The sequence below is a fragment of the Pinus tabuliformis genome, chromosome 5_1, assembly GCF_031772625.1.
Source record: "Pinus tabuliformis cultivar Carrire ecotype Pingquan chromosome 5_1, CPIR1, whole genome shotgun sequence".
Classification (NCBI taxonomy): domain Eukaryota; kingdom Viridiplantae; phylum Streptophyta; class Pinopsida; order Pinales; family Pinaceae; genus Pinus; species Pinus tabuliformis.
In genome coordinates, this window is record NC_142305.1 from 581,348,865 (window position 1) to 581,376,814 (window position 27,950).

The following is a 27,950-nucleotide window of genomic DNA, read 5'->3' on the forward strand; positions in this document are numbered from 1 at the left end:
AGGTTATTTCAATGCACAATGAGTGAAGATTTAGATGCGACAACACAATATTATATAAAATATAATTATAAAGGGGCCAAAATGGAAATCAACAAAACACATAAATATTTCGAAGGAAATTAAACCCTCTAGGGTTTGATCATTAATGCACAGTATTCACAGAGATATAGAGAGATTCCAAATTTTACATTCCAATCCTCTTCAGCCAAAATCCTATTCTACTAATTCAAAACTTACATAGATACATGTACATACAACAATTAGATCCTAAATCAATGGATTGAATATGCCTAATCCTAGATAAAAATCTAATATGCATGATATTCTCCACACGAATCTCAACTAAGCCTAAATACTTGAATTAATTACAAGATAATTCAAATCCCTGAATTCTAGCTCAAATCCTATCTAGAAGGCTTTGTAAAGTGACAACTAAAGGATCCCAGTCCTTTGCTTGTAAACTTTTCTGGTATTTTTGGAATAAAATTCGAAGTCTTTTGTCTTCAAGCTTCATGCTCATGCATCAACTTCACACGCCTTTGGGGGTGCGTTTCCAACTAGTTTCTCGTTGGGATGTGATAAGAATTTTGTAGTAAAAAATAATAAAAACATGCAATGACATTTGCAATAGTGTATAATAAGAAGTTAGAGCAATGTTACTCATGCTTTTTCTTTTCCAAAACATGGAAAATTAGTACATTATAATTTAACTAAATATTTGTCTTATTATTATATATATTTATACTTTATCAATGAATCACCAATATTTTACATTTTTTTCTATTTTTCTAGGATATTAGCCATGAATTTACAATACCATATAACCTAGTGAAAAGTTCACCAAGGCTTAACAAAATTTAATAATTCAATGGAAGATTACCATATATATATATATATATATATATATATATATATTATATCAATGAAAGAATAACCTATATAGTTTTCTATATACCACGGGAATTCACCCATTTATTATACATATAAATTTCATGGGTTTCTTAAAATTTTCCCTGGATGATTTTCCTTATGTAGAGGTTGAAACCACCTCAGATGAATGAGGGGATGTGGACTTGGCTTCCTCTTCAACTACACATGTAGATCATGAGGCAGGGTTAATTGACTCAAGTGCATCCTTTCACTTTACTCTCCATAGGGAGTGGTTCTATGAGTACAAGAAATATGATGAAGGTGATGCCTTCGTATGGGATGAGAAGAAGGTCATAATCATCAGACACAGAAAATTCAAGTTGAAGTTGCAAGGTGGAAGTATTAGAACACTTCTTAGTATTATGCAGGTTCTTGCATTGGCCATAAATATGATTTCTATAAGCAAGAAGGATGATGGAGGTGTAAAAATAATATTTAAGAAATATATATGCAAGATCATTTGTGGAGCACTGGTATTCATGCAGGGAGTTCAAATTGGAACTTTATAAAAGCTTCTAGGTAGCACTTTTATTGATGTGTGCAACTCTTCTATGGTTCTTGAAAGTGGAGCTGAAAATCGAGTGGTCTTTGGAGAAAAGACCATGTTATGGCATAAAATACTTGGACATATTAGAGAGAAGGACCTTCGAATATTACATGTTAATGGTATGGTATAAGGTATATCTAATTTCGCTCTCAGTTTCAATTTTTTTAACATTGTGTATATGGAAAGCAAAAACAAGTAAGTTTACCTTGTGGTTCCAAGAGGGTGAAAGCAATAATAGAGCTTGTTCACAATGATGTATTTGGATCTGTGTTGGTTTCGTCACTGGGAAAGTTTGAGTACTATGTCTCATTTATAGATGACTTGTCGAGGAATACATGTTTATATTTCCTTAGGAGGAAATCTAAATTCTTTGACAGTTTTAAAGAATTTAAGGCCCTAGTGGAAAATCAGGCAGAAAAGAAGACGAAGGTGTTGAGGACTGATAATGGTGGGGAGTTCATACGAGAAGGAACTTGAAGAGTTTTTTAAGAAGTGTGGTATAGCATGAAAAAATACTACTCCATCCACACATTAGTAAAATGGAGTTGCAGAAAGAATGAATAGCACTTTGATGGAAAAGTCTATAAGCATGTGCAGTGGTGTTAGGTTGGGATAAGAATTCTAGGTAGAGGTGGTGGATATTGCACGTTACCTATTTAATAGATCATATTCAACACATTGGAGGATAAGACTCCACTTGAGGTATGGACTAGTAAGGTACAATCTCTCTCACATCTTAGGATATTTGGTTGTGATGCATATGTACATGTTTTGAAGGAGAAAACAACCAAGCTAGATAATAAATCTGAAAGGTGCATCTTTATTGGGTATAAGGATGGTTTAAAATGTTATAAGCTTTGGAACCCAAAAATAAGGAAGGTTGTGTACAACTTAGATGTGGTGTTTAGAAAGGTGAAGGATGTTTTTAAACATGAAGTCATACCAAAGGAACCTAAAAAGATAGAGTTTGAATTGAAGGAGGAATAATTAGACTCCAGAGAAAAACAAGAATGAAAAGAGGAAGAGCCACAGACTCACGGGGGTTTCACTCAACGAGCCTCTGACATATCACCTGCGTTCATGGCATACTAAACAATACCCCTAGATTGACTGGATATTGGAAAATACCTCTAAAAAAAAAATTATTTAACCCCCTAGCAATATGAACCAAATACACCTCCCCAATTTAAAAAACCCCTACTTTCACTAGATATTGTAGGTATCCATTTTTCCATTAACTTTTTTTATACCCCATTATATTTTTTCATTAACTTTCATCTCCCATTTTTTATAATTGCCAATATAAAAACCCTTTACCCCCTACATATCCCCCAATATATTAAGTCAATTTTTCCTTAATATATATCCCCCAATATGAACCCATGTGGTATGGTATTGATCCCTCAGTGAAGCCCCAGTGCACAGACTCTAGTTTTGAGAAGATTAGTTTGAGAGAGAAGGAAACCAGAGAGGTATCATTCATCTTATTTTTATTCAAGTTTTTATTTATCTATTATTGATGATGATCCAAGAACTATCAAGCAAGAAGTGAATGCAAAGGATGGAAAACATGGGAAAGAGGCCATGGTTGAGGAAATGACATCTTTGGATGAAAATGAGGCTTGGAATCTCGTGGAGTTGTTAGATAGAAGGAAACCCATCGGAAGAAAATGTTTTTTTTTAAGAGGAAGATGAATGAATAAGATGATATGGAGAAATAAATTTATTGATTAGTAAAAAGGATTATTCTAAGGTGTGGGGAATTGATTTTGGTGATATATTTTCTCCTATTTCCAGGTTAGCTTGTATTAGATTAATTTTATCTATTGTTCTAATTTTGATTTTGAAGTAGAATAGATTGATGCGAAGACAACATTTCTTCATGGGGATCTGGAAGAGGAGATCTAAATGAAGAAACCTAAATGCTTGGAAGTTAAGGGTAAGAAATAATTGGTACATAGGTTAAAAAGGTCTTTGTATGGGTAAAAAAAGTCACCAAGGATGTGCTATTAGAAATTCGATACATATATAGATAGACTTGGCTTAATTAGAAAAAGAGTGGACCAATGTATGTATTTTAAATTAATTGGTGCCTATCTTATTTATTTGGTCATGTATGTGGATGATATGTTGCTAATTGGAAATGACAAAGAAATTATCGAGAATTTCCCAAGACACAAGAAGAGGAAGAGGTGATGTCCCATGTTCCATATGTGATTGTGATTGATAGCATGATGTATTTAATGGTTTGAACTGGACTAGGAATTACACATTTAGTGGGAGTACTGAGTAGGTTTATGCCAAAACCAAGGAAGAAGAATTAGAAAACATTGAAGCGGGTTTTTAGGTACTTCCGTGGCACTAGTGATTATGGTTTTTTCTACCAAGGAAGACTAGGCTTGGAGAAAGTTTTGGAAATTCATGGCTTCGATGATGTAGATTGGGCTGGAGATCTAGATTGAAGAAGATCTACAAGTGGTTATGTGTTTAACCTATTTAGAGGAGATATTAGTTGGATGAGCAAGAGACAGTCTATAGTGGCATTTTCAACTATAGAGGTTGAATTCATGGTTTCCACTCATGCAAGCAAGGAAGTATTTTGGTTGTAGAAATTGTGTTCAAGTATGGGGTTGGTATAATGATCTAGAAGTTTATACTCTCACAAAAAATTTTGAACTTTTATTGGCAAATAAACCTACTTATCATTCAAATACAAAGCACATTGATTTATAGTATCACTTTGTGAGGGATATAGTTGAATAAGAAAAGGTGTTGCTCATAAACGTGGACACACTGAAGAATGTTGGAGATGCATTGATGAAGTCTGTGAGAACTGAGAGGTTTTATTGGTGTAGACAAATAATGGGCATTGTGGCCTTAGATCAATGACTATAAACTCCTATGCCCCTTGTGTGGAAATAAGAGAATAAGTGGGAGAATTTAGGTTTGTGTTATAATCTTTCCATGACTCGCCCATAGAATAAAAACATTTTTAGGTGGTTTTGTGCATAGTTTTGGGCATGTTGGTTTCCTTCCCATGGTATTTTGTAGATCTGGTCAATGGAACTATAATAATGTTCTAAAACAGGGTCATTAGATTAGGGTTTATGAATGCTTCAACATGTATATATGTATTGTAGCATTGAAAGGAAAATAATGAAAAATCAATTATGTAGTCCCAATTTTGGGATCTATGGGAAAACCTGTGTATATTTGTTTTTTTTTTTTTCCATTGTATATTTTTTAGTTTTAAGAATTCATTTGTAGGAAATTTTTTATAGGGTTAAAACCTACATTTTTTAAAAATAAAATCAACTATGCAAGGGTAAAGGGACTATCCAAGGCCATATAAGAGAATCATATCTACAGTGGCATTGAATGATGATATAACAATGAGAGACAAGGGATCTGATAGGATTTACTACCAGTAGGATTGTACCTAACACCATATAAAGTGCCTCCATGTGCAGAGGCACCAACGTAAGCATGAGTGCTCATACACATAGTGGTACTCATGGAACAACACCTCTAGGTATACTAGCCCCCAAAGGAAAAGGAATATCTAGAATATGGTGTCCCTCCAAACATAGAACTATAGCAAGGTTGAGAAATACTACCAAAGATAAATTTTCTCCTAGACTAACTAGAAGCAATTGACAATCCCCTCAAAATGTGTCTAGAAGTTAGATTACCGATGCTAAATGTAGGTACCATACATTGAGACGAGCTAGGAGTAAATCCCCATCTCTTGCAAATTGAACTAGGTTTTACCACACTCTAAACACAATGCTAAGGGAGGGAATAGACACAGACATAGGTGGAAAGCATGACTGGCTTATAGACATAGCTAGTGTAATGCCCTGAGAAGATGTGAGAGGAGTAGAAGGAGGTATATATCTCTCTACACTAAGTGGTGGTAAATATGAAATAGAAGTAGAGAATTATGATGCAAAAGGTAAAGTGGGATCTGTCTCCTCATTATCGTCAAGATTCAACTACACTACAACTAGGTTGAGAGGGTAAATCAAAGGTGGGTTGAAGTGTGGGAAAGGCGTTTTATCAATTACCTCAACAATGATATGGTATTCCACCCTAGGACCAAAATTATCACCCTAGCCTGAGTATGCTCTAATTTTTCCATTATCGAAATTAAACTATGTCTATGTGGTAGTGGACCCTCCTATTTAGGAGAAAGGCCTAACAATCAACACCTGATATATGACAACACTATCGATAGAAAGACCATGAAACTTATTTGACATGCTTCAATCACAACAATGATAAATCATATAACAATTGCAACTTAAACATAAGTGTAACTAGCTACAAGCTTTGTCATTCTATTGTCATTGACAATGCTTTAATTTTGTGACACATCATATTCAACCACATTTATAATAGCTTGTATTATGGATAAATCATAGAGAAATCAACATCTCAAATCTTAGAAATACATCAAACTTAAACACAAACACTTTTATATTAGCCTTGCTACTTTATATGGTTATAATATAATGCATGATTCATTATAAAAAAATTATATCCCTAATAGAAATTGCAAACCTGTATAGGAATGTGAATCTTAGAATTAATACAAGCTCTACTCAAACCAAGAATTGGTCGCTGATCCACTGACTTACAAACTTCACACACGGCTAAATTCCCATTCACACTAGGTCATGATATTATGTATCAAATAATTATATCACATCGGATCAAATATGAAAATGTATGATTTACTTCAAAGAATGAAAATCCAAAAAACTCATGCACATCCTTGCATTCAAATCATAGGCATATGATCATTCAATCGTTCACCATTACTTACATAATCAAACACCAAATCAGGGTGACTATAGTTACACCAGAATAAGGTAACATGTCAACAATATCACATTCACACCAATATAATGAAATTGTAATTTAAAAAATTAGCACTCCTGTACTTAGGCAAATGAACATTAGATCACCAAACCACTCAAATCATGAAGACCCCATTAATCACATTTTGCATTAACTATTGCACAAATTTACTAAACATTAGAACATTGAGTCCCTTAATGACAAAATTCCTTTATAATTGGTCTAACTATGAGTTTTTGTTTGCAAACATAGTGAGAGTTTTCCATAGATCACAACACTTTAGGTAAATTAATCAATATAATTATACTAGAGAAAAAATGATTCATGCTAGGGATCAAATCACGTCACAATTATAATTCCATGATGAGTATTTGGTTGGACATCAATACACATTCACACACATTAGATCTACCACCATTTCTATGCACCAAACAAAATGAAAGTCATGTGATTAAAAATTACTTAAGCCATAACAATATTAAAAGAAGATATTCACCTTTATGACCAGTTGTGAAACTAACCACTATTACTCATCTTAATTATTGACTTCCATGAGCCACATCATTAACACTTTGTACTTGAATTAGAATATAGCCATGATAAAAAACACCAAATTAGTTTCCCCTTTAGATCTACAAGTAAACTATGCCAAAATACAAAACACCATGTGCTTCCTATTCCTTTTATGTGATTCCAATCATGCTAATTTACCTGGGCTAGAGCAAGTAAATAAAATAAATCAAAAAACTTTCTTATATCACAAGCTAAGACTTTAACTACTGTAATCTTTCACCTTTCCTCTATGCATTGAATTTGAGATGATACCTCTAATTCATGATCAATGTCTAGGTTATTTTCCATACCATTCAACCTCATACCATTAACTCAAGTGTGATTTTGATTATTATTTATAATATTTGTCATTTGACCAAATCAAGCCAAATCCTAATATACATGTGGTTTTTACCATAGAAAATTCTATAGTAAAAAGGTCCTACACAAAACCAAGAGGCCATCATGAAACACAAGTAGAGAAAACCATGGTTTATGGAGCATCAGATGGAGAAAATTATTTTCCAAGCTTGGGAATGTAGACATTATTTAAAAAATGATAATTTGGCCTGTGGAAGCAGATTTCATGCATGAAATGTGAGTCATGATTTCAAATTATCCATTACTAACCAATTTCTATTACAAAATCTTTAGGAATTCACATGGAAGTTCAAAAGCTACATTCACCTATATTCACCTTCATCGATGATTATATGCCTCACCAATCCATCAACTTATGGTATAATCAATTATATTGGATCCACTATGTTGACGTCAATTCCAACACCATAACAATTCCAGCAATGTCCTCATTTGGCATTGATGGAAACCATCAACTACCTCATCCCCTCTCCCCCTTTGACATCAATTTTAAAGGGTAATATGCAATATTAGCATATGATAACAACAATGATGCCGCTAAAAACATTACTCCATTGGGCATGTCACATAGCTACAAAATCATTTGTTAGAGACCAAGAACCCTACAACTAACTCTTGTGGCTCATGCACAACAAAGTGACATAAATGTCAAATAATTCCAAAAAATTATAAATGCATTTACTAAGTATGCTCCCCTTAAGCATATAGGACATTCTGAACTTGCTACACAACTATATTCCAAATAATTCAGGCCTTCTCCTCCCACGTTCATGCAATTTCATTCTTGATAGTTCATCATGTGCTTGACATGTTTAAATACACTCTTATTTGTTTATACTCCTCTTTCCCTAGATGGATATGATCTAATATGATAACTAATTGACTTGTATTTTGTTTATTCTGTTGGAAATATAGAAGGTGTTTCTACTTTCATCTCTTTGCTTGAGTAATCATTCCTGCCACTATGATCCATGATATTTATCTTCTTTCCCTTAAGATCTATTCCTGCAGACTTGATTGAATACCATTCTTCTACTATAGGTTCATCAAGATATGTCCCATATTAAAATTCCCCTTAGGCTATTCCAATCTTTATTTTCTCAATGTTTTTCAATGTTCATTGTGAATATACCATGAAATAATGGAGTGAAAAATGGCCCTAATTCCTTTATTCAAAATATTAAGAAGTGATTTCTTTCAATATCTTATTTCCTTTTCTACTTCTTTTTATCACATATAACTTGTATAGAGTTATGATTCCTTTTGCTATTAACTTTCTAGTGAATTATTTTATAGGTTTGTATCCTCTTGAAGTGAATATGACCACATGTCATGTATAAGTTATTTGATCAACACTCAGGATGTTGTGTTGTGGTCCTTCAACAAATAAAAAAATGACTTCATATATATTGTTTCTTTCAAGATTGACTTTACCTTTTCCTACCACTGTGGCTGATGAATTTTTTCCTAGAATAACATTGGCATCTATAGTTTTCTTGAGAGAGGAAAAATCTCTTATCACTAGTCATATGATTAGAGAATTGGCTATCTATGTACCAAAATGTGTCCTCATTTTGTGCATATAGGGAAATACTACACGTCCTTTGATTTTCTTCCTTTCCTTTCCATACATTCATATCTTGACTACCGATAGAGCCATATTCTTCTAGAATTTTGCTAAATTTATCATTTAGGTACCTATTCTGAATAAGTTATGTCTGCTATTTGAATTGTATTAAAGAGCTTATTGAATTTCTCCTACAATTGTTTTCCATGTTTCCAAACGTATTACATGCATAACATCTTATATGACACAAAAGGGGAAAAGAATCATTTCGTCAAAACCATTGTAGATATATGATTTTTTTCTCTCATGATTCTTTCATTTCCTTATGAGTTGTAGTTTATAGCCCTATGATTTAATAATTTACAAGAAAAAAAGTAGTCATGAAAAAAAATTGTATACTTAGAAAAACATGATATTCTTGTGGGGAGTATTTTTCCTTGGCTACTCTCTTGAGAGATCCTCTTCTACTACATCATTTTGTTGTAAGGCATGAGAAATATACTTCTATAATTTATTAGATTGTCTCTAAAGTTATGGCATGGGAAGCAACGAACACAATTCATCAATGGAGAGAAGGAATTTTTTATCCTCCTTTGGAATATTTTATTTCTGCCATACTCATCCCTATGAGGAAATGGTCTTCTTCGAAAATTCACTCTCCTTGGCTACTGGTGTTATTGCATGTTTCCATTACTTTATTTTTGCATCATATTTCTCCTTATTTATTTACCAATTAGGTTTTCCAATTATTCCTTATTATCTTCCAAAATTGTTGTACATGCCTATGAGATGAATTTTCCCTTTTAGTTGTTTCATGAAAACCAAGACCTGATTTAATGGAGGGAGACATTAACTACTGAGGAGATTGTCCAACATTATGATACTATCTAGAAATCTTGACTATTTGAAATTTCTTCTAAATCACTTCTTAATGAGAAAACCTTAGTTTCTAATTTATCACATTGACCCTCTCTTTCTTCCTTAATATCATACTCTTTGTCATCAAACATCTAGAGTAACTTCTTATGTTTCATTATTACTTAATTTGACTTTTCTAGATCAGTCCTTAAAGAAATAATTTCAACTTGTTGTCCTTCATGTTGACTTTTCCTTTCGTTAAGTCATCTAATCACTACTTAGTTTGCTCTTTTAACTTCTTGTCACTCGACTTGCACTATTAAGTCTAGGAGAAAATAAGAGTTTTCCTACCAACTAGTGGTTTTCTCTAGATATGTGTTTTGAGAATTATTTATTTTAACTCTCAAATTTTATGCACATAAATAATTGTTTGAATGTTTTATTGAGTTAACAATATGGATATATGCTTGTGATATTGAATGAAGCAATAATCATGTTATAAGAAAGTTGTATTAATATAATGCATGTTGAGACACATGATATGCACAAGAGTGCAAGGGGGGACCTAGACCCCATAACTATTAGAAGAAATAAGTTTAGGTTGTGAGCTTGCTAATAATTTGATATATTTTTTTTTAACGAAAATTTTATCTTTATTGATGCGATGAAATTATTAATGAGATTAGAAGCGTATATGTTAAAAATCAAATAATAGATAAATGAAATGAAAATATTGAAAAATAGAAAAGCATAAAACAAGACACACACACACACACACACACACACACATGAAAAATAGAAAAGCATAAAACAAGACACACACACACACACACACACACACACACACACACACATATATATATGGTTCACCCAATCTAAGCTACGTCCATGGACAAACAATTATTCCTTCCTTTTATATTATCCAACAAACTGAACGGGTACAACCTACAACACATCCATTGTAACATCCTCTTCACTCTCACATAATATCCTCCTTTCTCCTCACATAAAATAAAACATAGTCATAATATAATTCCCTCATTTAAAATAAAGGTTGTCTTCTAGGAAAATAAAAACCCTAAATTAAAATAAATTCTACTATAAAATCTTCCAGCTAATGAATAGTTCAGATTGACTACAAAATTACAATATTTTGCAATGAAATTTTCTCGAAAAGAAAAAAATATTTTGGGGTCGCTACCTATGAAACATTACAGGGGGGCCTTCCTTGCATGCTGAAGCCTCCTTGGACCGCTCTACAATATTAGTAGGGGGGGAAGCTTCCCCACACCCCCTTTTTGTGGACTAGGATCGAAACATGACTAAATTACAAGATCTCTTAATCATGAAGATAATTAAGATCCACACCTGACATTACCTTGCGGAAGTGCATTAAAGGTAGGACGTTCATAAAGCATTAGTTGAGGAGGGATTAAATCGGTCAATATGAAATAGATGGATAGTAAAGTCATAGTTGTGAAAATTGCTTAAATAGGGAGTTTCCATTAACTAAAAATTTTGCTTAGCTGATATTTTTTTATTTATAAAAATGATATGAATTTGTCAATGGTAAGCAAATAGAAACTAGCACTTGCTATGTTCTGGGTAATATAATAAGGTTACCTAATGAATTCCATGTCACATGGAAATTGTGAAACACACATCTCCTATTGCTAACTATTACATGAAAGAAAGTAGTGTCCTTATGCTTATGCTTATGACACTTGTCCTATGAATGATTCAAAACAAGAGATACACATAATTTTGTATGAATAGCATGGAATATGTGCAAGTATGACAAGTGTATGTCAAGATGTATATGCACATGTCTTGGTGCATGATTGAAGGATTTGTTTGAATGTGTGAATTGGACACATAATCCAAATTCCCTTTGTGAAAATTACATGAGACTTGTGTGTAAGTAGGAGAAATGATATCTTTATGACTAGTATGTGAGGCTGAGATCATTTTATGGGTTTCATATTTTTGAAACATTAACTATTCTAAGAATTCATCTGAAATCCTTGAAAAATTCTTAGTGGAAATGCATGTGATGGTACCAAACTAAGTAGGGAAAGTAACAAGCAAAGGTAAAAATGTAGACGAATCGGTTAAGAATTCATTGTACATGAATTTGATATCATTTATTTTATAAATTAATGCATGTATTCCATAAATTCTCAAGGAAGGGTATGGTTAAGGCAGAAAATTGTCTAGGAAAAAAGATTTAGGAAAATATTAATAATGTGTGCATGCATTGAGCTGCCATCAGGAACAAAGATTAAATGAATGAATAATACACTGATGAGATAAAATGCTTTGGTAATGCATTGAGAGAATTCATGAAGATGTGGGATGTAAGAAGAAAATTTAGTGATTGTGACTGTTTTCATGAGTGCATGATTATTGGTCGAATAGTTTCTAAGCTTATAATTTTGTCATATATTGTCGATTATATTGGTAAGGAACATGCAATTGAAGGATTGGATTTTCCTAGTTAATGTGAAAATTGTATGGAAGTGTTTATATATAAAATATATTTTGTCATTAATACCTACTGGGTTATATCAAAGGAAATAAGCCTTCAGTGTGTAAAGATGGCAAAAATATTTTTTGATGAATCCATGAGTTACTATGCCATTATTTAGGGATGAAACTCATATCATGAGTCATAATGTTGCATTTTATTAGTACATTGAGTGCATGAATTCTTGTATGAGATAATAAATTGCATGATTGAATGTCAAGAAAATAAAGAACTTCAATTAATTTTGAGGAATTGTTGAGTAGTGAAATGAGCGGCATGAATTCCTCATTCTATAAAATACGTTGAGGCCAATTACTCATGAATTTAGAGATATGTACCTTTCCTTACTAACCATTTGGTTGTTGAGATAAATGTTTGAATGCATTGTGTAATACTTGGAATGATTGTGATGAAAATAAATATCAAATGATATCTTCATTTCAATTTATTTTTAAATCAATTTGAAGTGATTGAATTATTGTGTGTATAATAATTCTAAGATAACTTCAATGGATTTTATAAATCTTGCAATGAAAATAATTTATGGATGAACACTTACCACTATCTTGCTAGTTGAAATTACATATTGCAGTTGAAAATGAATTTGTTATGATAAAGAAAGCTTAGTACTACCATATGCAAGAGTCAAATTCCATGAGAAGAATATCGTATTGATGAAATTTGATTCCTATATGAAGAAATTTTAGAAAACAAAAGACCAGGGAAGAATATTTGATTGAAATTATTATGATTAATCTCATGACATTTGTATGCTTGTGATACAGGTGCAATGATGATCTATCCAGGAAGGATAGCTGATGGTTGTGAAGTTGAGAATCCTAAAAACAAGTCCATTATGGTGTGTAGACTAGAACACTATGACATACATTGATCACCATGCGTTATGTTATGACAAATGCATTGTGCTATTTTCGAGCTAGACAAATACCTTGGATATAAAACTCCATGGTCTTGAGACTCTTCCTATGTGAGGAGGTCTTTCTAAGGAATTGGCCATTCAAGGGAATGGAGAGGCACAAAAGGGGATGCCTAAACTTGGAAGGTGTGTGGCTACAAGGAAGAGGATACTTGCATTAATTAGTTTTCAAATATTCTTGCATATACTCATTGGGATCATGAATGCATTGGTTATGTCCAAGAAAACAATGAGTTGAACTTGTTCCTTGTAGAAGCCTTATGAAGCACAGGACAATCATGTAGGAATATGTTGGAATGTTAGGAGGTATATAGGTAACTAGATCATGAAAAATGAACTGGATTAGTCAAAGTGGAAGTTAAGGACATGGAAAATGTTGTTGATATGAAATTTTTATATCCCTTCCTCTACATAGAATGGTTCTACAAATTTTAGAATAATTAGGATAATGATACTTAAAAGGGAAAGGGATTGTGACAGCCCTTTCATTACCCCAAAATTTGTAATGTATTAAGAACCTATAATGTTGGGATGCAAAAATTGATGCTATGATGTACAATTCTAATATATGATTTAATGTTTATTTTTATTAATAAAAATGATAGATATGAAGAAGTGGGACAACCAACATACTGTGATGTCTTTGGGAGAGGGAAAACTTGAATTAAGGGGCTAAATATACCATGGGTGAATTATTCTAGCAATAGGTTGGGAAGATAAATGGTTAAGGTGTAATTATGAAAATAAAATGGAGGAATCAAGGGGTTCTTCTTATTGGTTCTTAGGCTTCCATTTTTTCTCTCTTCGATTACTCTCATACATCTCTCTCTCTCACTCAATAATTTGAATTGGCATAAGAATTAGTAAAAACTTATGTAACATGAATTAAATGCATTGTAGTGTCTCTCTTTGGAATGGATGGCTTTGATGAATCAAATTTTTCCTATTTGTGTCTAGAATAGAGAGAAAAAAAGAAGGAAGGAGAAATGGACTGCAGAGATCAGAGAAGGACTCGCTTCTACTATACAAACCTCCATTATCATTTTTGAATTCTATGGACCTCTTCAATGAATGCAAAGGCTAAACACTAAGATCTAATCCTATGTATTGAGTAGTGCGGACTTCACTTTTTGTGTTAAATCAAGTCTAAAAATTATGTTCTAAATCCTTCACTTTTGTTTTCCCTCAAGGCATTAAGATGTGGCACTCGGGTGGTCACCTATGAGAAAAATTGGAGCATAGTTAAGAGTACGGTTGGGTGGAATGTGGCTCACCCTACTTCAGTTTCCAATATTAATATGGTTGTAATAGATAAAATTGCTTTATGTGTTATTGATATTTTTGGCGTAGATGTTTTAGTGCATATATGATTATCTAATTAAATTTTAGCAGGTTTATATGTACATGTGTTTACCATTCATCAAATTTACCATGATTTTAATTGCTATATTGTTTGGATGTGGTTATTTATATGTATTAAATTTTGTAACAACACTAGTTGAGGAGGATAGGATTTTTAGATTATTCTTTAAAAGAATCATGTTATTATGTCTTCTATTTCTATTATATGAGGTTTCAAAACCTAAGAAATGGACCATACTAAGGGGAAATCCCACTTATTCTCTAATATAATTTGTAGATCTTGGGTCACTAAATTTTACAAAATTTGATTAGAGGAAGTTGGGCTTTGTAAGTGCATCTTCAAAAATGTCATGCTGGAATTTCTCCTATCACTTTTCTATTGGGAAGTTCTAGAAATTGATGTTGGACCATAGTGAGCCAAAATATCTCTAATCATTTGTTCAAGCTTTTAGATCTTAGGGCCTGGTATTTTAGGTGATATAATTGTAGGATTCATAGCTCCTAGGATGCTTCTAAAATCATGCATCAAACAAGCCATTTTGGAATCTTTACTACAACCCTCCTTCTAGGAGGTTCCAAAAGTGGGCCCGTAGTGAGGAAAAATCACATTGATCATCTGGTTCAATTTTTAAAACATGGAATACTATAATTTAGGATATTTCCCTGAGTAAGTTGGCATAATTTTTTGCATGAAAATTGTTTGTACAAATGCCTAAATGGTTTAGTGATTCATTTCATACAAACTATTTGACGAAATGCATAAATAATTTTTACTTTTTTTGTAGATGGGGATAGTATTGTTGTATGTTAGAGTTGTTGTATTATAGTACTTCTATAGTTGATCTATGAATATTTTTATGCAAATCATTTGAATAAGTGTGTTGAAGTTTTTTTATTATAATTTTCATATTCTTTGATAAAATACCTAAATGGAAAAAATCAAAAGTTGCATTATTGAATGGTACGTTTCAGTGAGTATGTTACAAGTGGAATCAAATAAATGTTTCTTATTTTATTACTTACAATTTTTTTGACAAATTATCTACAAGAGAAATACTACTTAATTGGTTTTATACAAAGTATTTGAAGAAATAATTACATGTAAAGTGTTTGAAAAAAATTATGAGAGATGAAATCAAGTTTTTTTCATGTGTGGTTAGGATAGATTTAGTAGGATTGTATGACAAATTGGTACTATAACTTATTGTCAATCTAGTAAAAATAGAAAAAGAAAAATTTAGGTACCTCATAACCTATGTAAGTATTGAAGGAATTGGGTATGTGACAAAGTCATATTAGAGTTAATGTTTGGCAATGAACTTGGATGGGATGAAGTATAGGAAACAATTTAAGTTATGAACTAATATATATGCATGCATGTATACATAAGTGAAACTCTTTTGTCTTATATATGAATACACTAATGTTAGTTAAACATTGATTCGAGTTTGATGCAACACGATGAACATGCAACACAAACATGTGGGAAGCTAAGTAGATTCCCTAGAGTGGCCTAATAGAATTGAAAAAATTTATGGCCATGCACTGCAAACATAACTATCAAGGGGAATCTTTTAACATATCTCTTGTTGTTTTAAACATTTTTCTTTAATGCTTTGAGAAGTTTCCATATACATGTTGAGACAACTGATATGCATAGGAGTGAAAAGTGGGTGGACCATGTAACTACAATAAGGAAGAAATTTTGTTTGTGGGCATGCTAAGATTTTTATAATTATTCTTTTTTCAATAAAATTGTTATGTTTGTTCTTGTGATGAAATTCCTAATGAGATTGGAAGGATACTTTTAGAGTTGAATTAGGAGGAATATGTGGATAAGTGACCAATTAAGTAGGGCTTGACTAAATCAATATGAACCAGATGGATACTGAAGTCATAGCTATAAAAATGACTTGAGGAGCGACCTTCCCTTAGCTAAAATAAGTTCTTAGATGATATATCTTAGTTATGAAAATAGCATGAATGTATGAATGGTAAGAAAATAGAAATCGGTACATGATACATTTTGAGTAATCAATTAAGTTAACCTAATGAATTCCATGTCATATGGAAAGTGTGCAAGAGTGTTCTCTTGTTGTTAGCTACCACATGAAATAAACTAGTGTGCTTTTGTTTATGGTTATGATACTTTTCATGTGAATGATTGAAAACAAGAGAGGCTGAAAACTATATTTAAAAATAAATGTGTATGAATAGCATGGAATATGATAAGTAATGTATAGTGTTACGTACTTGTTTAACCACAATCTCAGAGTCTCCAAAACTTGAAGTTACTTGATGTTTAACCTGATCGCTTTGTACAGGCCCTGGACCAAAGCCTCATATTCTGCTGTATTGTTTGTGCAATCGAATTCGAGTCTGCATGTGAGCATGATTTTATCTCCTTCTGGACTAATCATAACACATCCTGCTCCTGATCCTTCATTAGATCTAGAACCATCAAAAAATCATTTCCAAAACAAAGATTTATTTACAAGTTTATTTAAAAAATTGACACATTTCGAACTATCAGTTCGAGAAAAAATTTCGACTTGGGACAAAACAGAGTGTTCTAAATAGGGTGACGCATGAGCATTGAAATTGCTGAGGAAAGAATCTACCGAGTAATTGCCAATAATGTTGTTGTTATATGCTATTGGTTCATTCTCCCCCTCTAGCTCCGTTACTATGTACTTCTGATGTAACTCTCGTTCAAATTTTATTTGATTTGGTTTTCCGTTGTAGGGCAGCCACATGTGCGACCAGTCAGTTGAGAAGTATCCATGAAGTTTTTCTGACCAATCCCTGCTAAGAATTAAGCCATAGAATTCAGGAATGTCAGCAACTAAAATGTCAATAACTTGACATACCTTTGGGTTGGATGACAACCTTATGGTTACTTGATTTAGTTCGCCAATTACTTAGACTTGAGATCGATCTAGCTGAATTATGCGTAATGCAGATTTATGTGGTTAAACGTTTAACTTGGCACATATGGATTTGGGTAAAATATTCGATGAAGCACCAGAATCTACCAAACAATTGTGCACATTTTTATTGAAGATTTCATAAGTAAGGAGAAATGGGGGAGTGTGAGATCTTGACCTTCCTCCAATTAGAGCGATGTCATTTGGATCAATCTTATTGATTACTTTAGTTGGAGGTCTTCCCATGCTATGGGAAGCTTGAGAAAGTACAGTGGCAGGCAAAGGTGCAACTGGCACGACATGTTATTCTTTCATCATTATCTTCTGTTGATGCTTCAACTTGCTCAGTTCGTAAAGGGTGATGTTAGCCCTAGTCTTTTTCATGTCTTCAATAATATTGTACTCCATTTCATCTGACAATATCAGTGTTTCAGATGGAGTTGTTTCATCTGTTTGGACTGGGCTGGTTTGAGTCGCGTTAGATGTTGTTTTCTTTGTTGCGACTTTATCCTTTATTGCAGAGCTTGCGCTCTTTGGCTTAGGGGTAGTTTGGGGAGGATCAAGCTGATTTTTGCTTCGTGCGTTAACTGGAAATACTTCTTGATCTTCTTCTTGTGGGAAGATGAAATCCTACATTCCTTGTAATTCCACAACTTCTTCATCATCAGTCTGCCCTTTAGTGGCAATTTCCTCTTCCTCTTCTTCGGATTCAGCATTTGAAATGGCATTAGGTGGCTTTGAATCCGTTGAAGGACCTCTTTTAAAAGATCTGTAGGGATATTTTGAAGAAGTTTCTACTACTTGCTTTTTTATGTCGACCATTTCATTGGACATGGTCTTTAGAACTTTCTGCAATCCTTCCAAATCAAATGGATCTTTTGCTTGTTTCTTGGAGTCTTCCTTGAATGTGACTTTTTTGGATTTGTGTTCCTCTATCACGGATTTCTTTTCCAAGGCTATTATTCATTTCTCTACTGCTATCGCTTCTTTCATGTTCTCGGCTAAGGTTGTTTTATTGGCCCTATCCATGAAGATTGCTATGTTCGATGGTAGAGCGGTGATATACCATTCACATCATACTTCTTCACTAGGCTGCGAAGCAGTAGGAATTTTTTTGAAAATTTTATTGAAACGTAAATTGAAATCCTTGATAGGCTCTCTAGTTTCAGCTCTAAGGTTGGGTAGGTCATTGATTAACGTTTCCGTAGACCTGTCATCACCAAACTTGGTCAGGAATTTCTCCTGGAAGATGTGCCAACTTGTAATGGATCCAAAGGGTAATGAAAAATACCATGACCCGACTGTTCCTTGCAGAGTATAAGGAAAAAGATGAACAACAACATCTTCATTAGTAACCCCATTGAGATTAATGGAAAGCATGAAGGTATTTATGCGCTCTTCTGCTAGCATCCCTGCCTCGGGATTAAATTTAGGCAGCCATTTCTCAGGATGGGCTGGTATTTGTCTCAAGGGTGCAGGCATTAAGACTGCCCCAGGGTTATTCCATGGAGACTGGGCCATTGTTGAACTGGTAACAGAGGGAAGTGTTGAAGATGATCCCTGCGGCAGGGAGGATGAGGATACTACAATTGTAGATGATTGAAGAGGGGTTGTGGGGGTCCCTGTGGACGGATAGACGATGATCTAGAGTGGTGGAGTGGATGGTTGACTTCGCGGTGAAGAAGTTGAGATGGGCGATGTTGACGAAAGAGTCTCACTGTCAGACTCTTTAGGTGATCTCCTCACTCTTTTCCTGGTTGGAAGAGGTAATTCGGTTGGTTGAATGCCAAACTTTTCACTCTTTAGCCTGGTGAGGGGATGAGCAGGATTGTAATGCGAAGTCATGTTACCTTGAGATTTATTAGAACTTTGAGGAGAATTGGAAAATTGCTGAAGTTTGTGAATCAGGGATTCGACTTCAGGAAGTTCAATGGTAGATTGTTCTGAAATATCAGGGTGTGTAGCAGCGGTTGATACTCGAGCGACTTCTGACTCTGGATTTAAGTATAATGGAGAAGTCGGGGGAGATGATGAGGGTGATTTACTCTCAGAATGGTATTCAGATTTGGATTTACTTGCCATTCATAGTTCAGGCCCTCCTTCTAGCGCCAAATATGTTGAAGCCCTGAAAATCGGGTTGACAACAAGGGGGATACCCACCCAGTCCGGACCTTGGTTGGCAGCTCCTTATCTGTTTGGTATAGCGGGTCCGACTGGGGATAATGGGACTATTTTCCCAATCTATGAGTGTGTGTGTGTAGAATTTGATGTTGCTGATCTAACAGTTCCTATTTAAGATATTTTAATTCTACCTCTAATTTAATTCTATGCTACTGTAATCTAATAAACATCACATCTAAATCTATACTAACCCGGGATGTGATTCTTCTATTATGTGATCTAAAGAGATTTCAAATAAAAACTGGTAATAAAGATCATTGAGCGATTATAAGAAAGGAAATCAATAAAGATGAACTACTTCGCATAAAAAGTTAGACGAAACAATTGTGAAAAACATATCTCACAATGAGCTATTCATACATTAGGCATAAATAAATAGCTATCAACGTACAAAAGTTCCAAATGATAACTCAAGAATTCATGCAATAATACATAAACAACTAAAAACTGTATATCACTTTAACATATAAGCAGAAATGGTCAAGAGATAAAAGTACCATTTATGACTAGTCCTACTCATAAGCTTCAAGCGACAATGATTTATATGTCCTTGCTCTAAGAGTACAAAAGTGCAACATCAGTAGCAGATATCAAATGCAAACATCAACAAATCTTGATCTATTCATTCACCAAAACCTCCTCTGAGGGTGCAAAAGTGCATGTTCTGAGGACAAGTTTTTGATAAATTTCTAGACCCTTCTCTAATTGCATGAGAAGGGTTTAAATACTACTAACTATGTAACTTAATTACACAGATTTAGGATACAGTTTAAATGACCGCCCTTTTTATAATAAAAACTATTTCTAAGAATTAAATCTAATATCTAATTGTTTCTGCATTTGCTCCTTAATGTTGCAAGCATTCAATATTTTCCTGGGTAGAGTCGGATGACTATCTTCTGCTTTTGGTTGAGCTAAGAAAACAGAAATAGTAAGAGCTGGCACCATCTTTTCAACAAAATGGATGATATACTTGAGAGTCATCTTCTGGCTATGTGGATTTACCAGTAATAATCCAAGTTCAACTTGGTTAACCCTTGAATTACTTCTGCCTTTCTCTCTAGCTTTCTGTTTCCAGTTTGTTCTTTACCATTGCTTTCTTGTAGTTTTCGGGTTTATAGGTGACTGAGTAGTTAGAGGCTTTCCTTCTTGCATAATTTTCTCAGCGAATCGTGCATCAGAAACTGCCTCCGTTCTTTCATCCGAGCTTCTCTGATGCGCTTTTCGCATTTAGCACCTTTTACTTCACTGGGTATAAGCTTCAAAATTTTTAAAAATATTGCTTTTGTGAGCTCCTGGCCTTGATCGTTAAATCGCCTGTTGATATTAGCACTGTTCAATTACTCATTCAACCATGGCTGTGAATGAAAGATCTGTGATGGATTGCTCAGCAGCGTTCTGTGAATCTACGGCTTTGTTGCACACGGTATCCGTTTATGGGGGCATCTTTTCTCTGTCTTTGAACATTGGAGTGTTACCCTTTTCCTTCATAGCTTCTTGCAGATTGCTTTGTGTAACTCCTATTTTTCATTCCTGCAGTTCACACATGAGGAAAGAGTAATGACAATAGAAATTGACAGGAAAACTTTTAAATGCTACGGATATACAAAAACATGCCATCTGGCATAACCTAGCTCTTTGAAAAACACAAAACCATCTTTCATTAACAACTAGCATATAATTCATTAATTATCATTAAAGCGCGTATCCAGTTCTTCATTTATGGAAAACTTTTCTTGAATATTGAGCCAGGGAAATTTGCGATGGACTGTTTCTGCGATTCGCATCGCAACATCGCGTTATCGCAGTATCACATTATTGCAACTTCATTGTGTTGTGTGATCGCAAGGTCGCTTGATCACGCTGTCGCAAGATCACGGATCGCGCTATTGCGAAATCGTAGATCACTACAATTGTTAAATAGTTATGTGTTTTTTATGCAACTTTGCGATATGCGATATTGCGATATTGCATATCGATGATTTTAAGGTTTTCCAATGTGAGCATTTCTTAATACATGCGATGCGATGGAGTTCACGTCGCAATCTCGCAGTTTATCATTTTTACTCATAAGGAAATGTCCTATCCTCCTTTGCGCGATGCGATGTTCTTTAAGGAGTAAAATACACGAGCCTTAATTGATTTTTTGAAATTTTTCGTAAGGGTCCCCTCTTACCGAGTGTTATTGCTAATACTAAATAAGGAGGGAGGTTGTTGGTGGCCACAACAGAAGGTTGTTCCCTTTGAGGGGAAATTGATTAACATGTAGGCAAATATAAATGTCTATAGGCTTTACTGAAAAGAGATATAATAGGATCGACTATCATGTGTGGAAATGACCTAAAAACAAATACCATATGGGCTGACCAAAATAGAAGTATGATGTCTTATTAGTGTAAAGAAGAAAAATAAAATAAAAAAACCACCTTCTGAGGTTTCGGGGTGTTACAAGCGTTCGGTGTGAGTTCTGTGCCAGACACTATTTTTGTCTTAGAATTGTTACAAACAATTCTTATTTCCATATTATGTTAGTGAACTCGGATTTCCAAGATTTGTTTTAAGGTAATGTGTTATAGATTATTTCTACTATTGGTATATGGAATTTTAGTAACTCAGTTTTGGGATAGGGACTAGGATTGACAAGACTTTTTTAGTATGGGTAATGAATTATGTACTATAAACCATTACATAGAATTTTAGTTCCATTTCAGTTATGCATATAATAGTAGGGAATGAAAACTTTACCACCTACAACACAATGAGAAGGGATCAAAGAAGTAGCTGGAGTTCCTTTTTAGCTCCATTAATGTTTGGCATATAGAATTCTAATTAGAGAATGTTAGCTTTACCATCTACAACACAGTGGGAAGGGATTAGAGAAGTTATTCTTGGATTGCCACTTTTGGTTAGCTTTGGCTCTGTATTTTCAACCTTTTTTCTTTGTCTCTGTCTCTTTATTCTCAGTTGCATTTACTGTTCTTTTGAAGAATAACTCATATATTACCCTTTTATTTGTGCTACTTTTTCATCTTCTATACAATGTTGCTGTAAATGAAAATAATAATCACCACAAGCAATTTATGACTCAAAATAATAATAATTAGAAAGACTCGGTGGTTCATTGCTCTTGGTTGTTGTCTCGTGACCCTAGGTCTGTACTGAGCAGGCTCCTACTCTACCTCTCAGATCTGGCTTGTCTCTCCACTTTGGCTTTATATTCTTAGCTCTATCTCTTTTCATTTGACTTTGAACTCCAACCCTTGTTAATATAAGAATGATTAAGTCTTCTAGCTATACATGCCTCATAAATACACCTCAATCACAACTATGTGGATAGCTAAATCCTTTCACTAGAAACATTCCTCCAAATATTTTCATGGATTAGCACCATATGGTCATCAGTCATCTCATTGCATTGTAATATTTAGAATTTCCAATAACAATTTAGCTGAAGGGGTTAGAGAACATTAAGGTAAGAAGGTTGTTCCCTTTGAGGGGAAATTGACTAACATGTAGGCAAATATAAAGGTCTATAGGCTTTACTAAATGGAGATATAATACGATTGACTATCATGTGTGGAAATGACCTAAAAATAAATACCATATGGGTTGACTAAAATAGAAGTATGATGACTTATTAGTGTAAAGAAGAAAAATAAAATAAAAGAACCACCTTCTGGGGTTTTGAGGCAGGGGGGTGTTACAAGTGTTTGGTGTGGGTTTTGTGTCAAAGACTATTTCTGTCTTAGAATTGCTTCAAACAATTCTTATATCCATATTATGTTAGTGAATTGGGATTGCCAAGGTTTCTTTTAAGGTAATGTGTTATAGATTATTTGTACTAGTGGTCTATGGAATTTTACTAAATTGGTTTTGGGACAGGGATTGGGATTGGCAAGAATTTGTAATTATGGGTAATGAATTATGTATTATAAACCATTACATAGCATTTTAGTTCCATTTCTATTCATCATATAGCCGTTTAATTATAGAATGTAAAATTTACCATCTATAACAAAGTGGGAAGGGATCAAAGAAGTAGCTGGAAGTCCTTATCAAGAATGGTAAAAGAAATTTCATTTCAATATTTTCAATAAGTAAATTGTTTTATTAGTTTTTATGGGGGAGGCAAGGAAACACTCCCCAGTTTGATGTCTATCATTTATTCTAGGACTCAAGCATTATACCCTCTTAATTACACCAACTACATACTGGTGGGTCGGTGACTGATATGTTTGATGTTGCATTGTTCTAAAATTAGCAACTACAATAACTAAGGTTTTTCTTATCGACGTTATATGTCTAGAATCTAGATTTTCTTTTGTACTCTTTGGAGATGAACTTTCAACTTTGTATTCCCAAATGGTGCACCCAACCTTTCTCCTCTTCACCTTATTTCAAGGATTTCCTCAAGATCCAGACCTAGTAAGGACTCCCAGTTATGAACAAATTTGCAGTTGTTTAACAACATTCATTAAAATTCTAATGCAAACTACAGATGGAATTACAATTTCTCACATAGAATTCCCATTTAACAAATGAATATTTCATTTATTTGCTCACTTGTTAGCATGATAGATGACTACATAGATGTAAAACAATAAGGGAATTCTACAACAAATCCATATGAAATTTACTCATTTAACAATGGATTTCATGCTAGATTAGGCCTACATCCAAATCCATGAAGATTAATATTCCTTTTTCTGCACAAAATTCAAAGAGTCACTAATTTTTCTAATAGAATTCGTCCAAAAAACTAACTGCATGGAATGGGAATGATTCAAAGCCCATCCATAGATATATAGCATGGATATTGACCGAAGACAAACTAGTAAACCAAAAGGACTAAGATATACCTGCAACGATGATGTTGTTTCAATGTTATAAAAATGAATTATGATATTTTATGTCTTAAAAGTTAATAGTTTGCCATTATCATTGTTAAATAATTTTTTTGAAATTCCATTTTACCTCAAAATTCAATTTATGATATATGTTCTTTCAATATTGACTCAACAATTGTTCTTTTGCAAACTACAATTATATTTTCTATGAACAAGTGAATTTATATGAAGCATATCTCAACTTTTGGAAACTGTTGATGCAGTTTTGCAGATCGATTTGAAATTTTACTTGTGGAATATTTAGTGAGATGTCAAAATATAATTGTGGGAAGAAATCATCAAGGAAAATTGATGTATTATCATACTTTCAAAAGGCTCCATCCAAAAATACACATTCTCTTCATGGTTCAAGTTGCTTTGAACAATTTGGTATTGAGAGAGAGGCTAACTCTTGTGGAAATGCATGAAATATCCATATTATGGATGAAATAATAGGTTCCTCAAGTGATCAATGTGAGATAAATGTAGTTTCAATAGAAATTGGTGATGAAAATGTTAAATATTTTTCCTTGGAAGGTGACACAATCCATTCATAGAATATGAAAAAAGGCCAGTGGACCATAGAGAGATGATTCCAAGAAAATTGGGTCTCAAGTGTTGCATTTATTGAAGAAATGCCTCCTACAAATGAGAACGAGGTTTTCCGAAATGTTAGATGTAATGAGTGTAGTTGGAAAACTCGAAAGGTAGTGAAATTTCAGATGAAGCTAGATATAGTACGGAAACATGTTGAAAAGGTATATGAAAAGAAAATTGTAAATGGTAAAGAGAAATCTATTCTTAGATGGAAAGCTTCTGAGCAATGTTGACATATTGAATATGCAGAAGAATATAAAAAATATTTAATAAGTAAGAGGAAACTTGAGGCAAGTGGAGGAACCATCAGATCTCTATTTGAAAAGACGATGGAAAGAAGTTTGTTATCCAAGATGATACAATTGAGCATTGTATTTAACATCTTACCTAAAGGACATCATATGATAGATTATCCAGATCACATGAAATTTCTATCTTTTCATCAAGTGTCAAACTTTCCATCTTCTCATTGGTCTATAACTAGTGGTTGGGAATGGGCAAGATATCTAGCTCAAGTAGAAAAGGATGATTTGAAAGAGAAGATTGCAAATGGTAGGCTTTTGGCATTGTCATTGGATGAGGTTATGGCTATAGCTAATACTTCATGGATTTGCATGAGCATTTATATGGTTAATGACCATATTAGGCATTCCTATCTACTTGGGATTCAAAAGATAAGAGAGACTTCTACAGCTGAAAATATTTATGAACTTGTTCTTAATGGTTTGAAGGAAGGTGGTATGGATCATTTAATGATTGCAAAAAAGTTGGTATGTGTTGGAGCAGATAGAGCATCGGTAATGCAAGGACGAAGGAATGGCCTTTGTGTTAGGCTACAACTATCAACTTCACCATATATTCTTAATATTCATTGTATGGATCATAGGATGAATCCCACATTTAAAATAGTAAGAAATTTTCCATCAGTTTCAGAAGTTGAAGATCTTGTACATGAGACTCATGCATACTTTTCTCGTAGTCCCAAAGGATATTTAGAGTTTCAAAAATTTGCAGATGACGTTACAAATGGAAAAAAAACTATTGAAATATGTTGATACAACATGGATCCCATTAAATGGACCTACTCAAAGACTATTTATTGAGTTCAAATCATTGGTAGGATTGATGTATGAAAATCGCTACAATGTAGACAAATCTCAAGATATTCTTTCTCGACTAACTAATATAGAGACATTATTGACATTGGATGGAATTCTTCCTATGCTAAATGAAATGAATGTCCTCATGAAAATGTCTCATAATAGCACAATGTATATTGCAGAATACACAAATGCAATAAAGTCAGCATGTCTTGCATTCAATAATTTGTATTTGATGCCAGACTCTTTTACTGGTCTAGAGTCTAAAAGTTGGACTAAGATCATCAATATCGAAAATACTGAATTTTTTTGAAGTTTGATGAAAAAGGGATACTATGTATCACAGTGCATGGGTATATGGTTCCCTTTCATTGTATTAGTAGGATGGGACAAATCACCAAAGATTGTCCCATGTCAAGAGACCAATTTGATAATGTTGTGATTTCAGTGAGACAAAATTTGATTGAAATTGAAAGATGACTGTCATTACAGATAAGAGAATGATTTCTTTGAGATGAATTGTTGGAGGCCATGTGTGTGATATACCCTCAATATTGGAACAATTTTCAATGTCCAAGAACTTTAAAAGCCAATTTTCAAAAAATATTAAAATGTTTAGTAGAGCATTTTGCAATAATGTCTTGATACATGGAGAACAAATTGAAGGTATTTTAGATTCATCAAAATTGTATCAAAAAGGTGGATGCTTTGCTGAAACAATGTGGAAGCATTGTAGCGGCTACAACCACCCTCCAAATTTTTTCCTTAGCATCATTTTGGAGCCTCCCTTCCAAATTTTGACAACAACTTTCCTTGCTTTGTCAAGTTCACAAGTTTTAGTGTTTTAATTACATAAAGGCAACCTTTCAATCACAACTCGATGCATTCTACTTACAAGATGATCAACCGGACTTGGTCCAGCTACAGGTTGAGCAGCTCCCCTAAGAAATTGTGAAATTATGGAGGGCGACTAGCCTTCCCTCCAGAAATTTCACAATCTAATTGGAAACCTGTTGAGCTCCAGAATTGCGCAATTCTCGCAGTCGACACTCACAGTGAAAATTGCACAATTTTCCCCAGCAGGGCTGCTCAGCCCATAATTTTTGCAAATTTGGGCAGCAGTCGACTGCACTGCAAAGAAATTGTGAAAATCTCCTGGAAATTAGCCCAACTCCCAACCAGAAATGTACATTTCCTTAAAGCAGTCGAAAAACTTCTTGCATCTACAGCTGAGCTGACCAGTTCCCTCCAGGACTGAGAAAAACAGACTTGCATGCATGGGCTGCTTCTCCCAAGGTAGCATGCAAATCCATCCCTTATTTCAAGGATCTTTGTTTAACAGTTGAAGGTTACATTTAAGGATAATTTCATAAACCTCCCACCAAGTGTTGATTTCCCTAGATGTGTGGCATGCACGTCACAACCTCGATGCTATCGAAACTCATTAACTGGGCACTGCAGAGCTCATTCCTCACATCAATCTTGTAGATCTAATATCCCACATCACATCTAGGAGTTGTAGGCACACTCATCTCAGCTATTTTGAGGTAAGCCTGCTTTCCATGCCTTGTGTTGCATTTCTATTGTTTTTTGTGTGTTCACTTGTGTGATTATTGTTTCATTGATTTATTCGAATTCTTGTTTTCATTTAAATGTATACTAGCTTGTCCTAGTACTGTTTCAGTTTTCGTTTCTATCTCACTACTGTCGCATGCATGAAATTGTTTTTCATGAA